This window comes from Arachis duranensis, chromosome 10 (assembly GCF_000817695.3).
Source record: "Arachis duranensis cultivar V14167 chromosome 10, aradu.V14167.gnm2.J7QH, whole genome shotgun sequence".
Classification (NCBI taxonomy): domain Eukaryota; kingdom Viridiplantae; phylum Streptophyta; class Magnoliopsida; order Fabales; family Fabaceae; genus Arachis; species Arachis duranensis.
In genome coordinates this window covers 80663479-80665002 of record NC_029781.3, presented here as the reverse complement: position 1 = coordinate 80665002, position 1524 = coordinate 80663479, and positions in this window count along the sequence as shown.

Here is a 1524-nt window from a genome sequence, read left to right as displayed (position 1 = left end):
AGATTGACACTCTGAATGCCATATTGGCTCAGAACAAAATATTGACTCAGCAAGTCAATATGATTTCTCAAAGTCTGTTTGAAACGCAAAATGCACCAAGCAGTACTAAGGAAGCTTCATCTGAAGAAGAAGCTTATGATCCTGAGAACCCTTCAATGGAAGAGGTGAATTACATGGGAGAACCCTATGGAAACACCTATAATCCTTCATGGAGAAATCATCCAAATTTCTCATGGAAGGATGAACAGAGACCTCAACAAGGTTTAAACAATAATAATGGTGGAAGAAACAGGTTTAGCAATGGCAAGCCTTTTCCATCATCTTCTCAGCAACAGACAGAGAGTTCTAAGCAGAACACCTCTGACTTAGCAACCATGGTCTCTGATCTAATCAAGACCACTCAAAGTTTCATGACTGAAACAAGGTCCTCCATTAGAAACTTGGAGGGACAAGTGGGTCAGCTGAGCAAGAAAATTACTGAACCCCCTCCTAGTACTCTTCCAAGCAATACAGAAGAAAATCCAAAAGGAGAATGCAAAGCCATCAATATGTCCAAATTTAGAGAGGAGGAAGAGGCAGTGAACGCCACTGAGGAAGACCTCAATGGACGTCCACTGGCCTCCAATGAGTTCCCCAAAGAGGAACCATGGGAATCTGAGGCTCAAAATGAGACCATAGAGATTCCATTGGACTTACTTCTGCCATTCATGAGCTCTGATAAGTATTCCTCTGAAGAGGATGAGTATGTCACTAAAGAGCAAGTTGCTAAATACCTTGGAGCAATCATGAAGCTAAATGACAAGTTATTTGGAAATGAGACTTGGGAGGATGAACCCCATTTGCTCACCAAAGAATTGGATGACTTGTCTAGGCAGAAACTGCCTCAAAAGAGACAGGATCCTGGGAAGTTTTCAATACCTTGTATCATAGGCACCATGACATTCAAGAAGGCCTTGTGTGACCTAGGGTCAAGTGTAAACCTCATGCCTCTCTCTGTAATGGAGAAGCTAGGGATCTTTGAGGTGCAAGCTGCAAAAATCTCACTAGAGATGGCAGACAATTCAAGAAAACAAGCTCATGGACTTGTAGAGGATGTTCTAGTAAAGGTTGAAGACCATTACATCCCTGCTAATTTCATAGTCCTAGAGACTGGGAAGTGCATGGATGAATCCATCATCCTTGGCAGATCCTTCCTAGCCACAGCAAAGGCCGTGATTGATGTTGATAGAGGAGAATTGATCATTCAAGTGAATGAAGAATCCTTTGTGTTTGAGGCTCAAGGATATCCCTCTGTCACTACAGAGAGGAAGCATGAAGAGCTTCTCTCAAAAACAGAGCCAAACAGAGCCCCCAACATTGCTCTGAGCATCTCTGAGGCTCCATGAGAGCCCACTGTCAAGCTATTGACATTAAAGAAGCGCTTGTTGGGAGGCAACCCAATGTTATATTTTATCTATTTTCCTTTGTTATTTTATGTTTTCTGTAGGTTGATGATCATGAGAAGTCACAAAATCAATTGAAAAA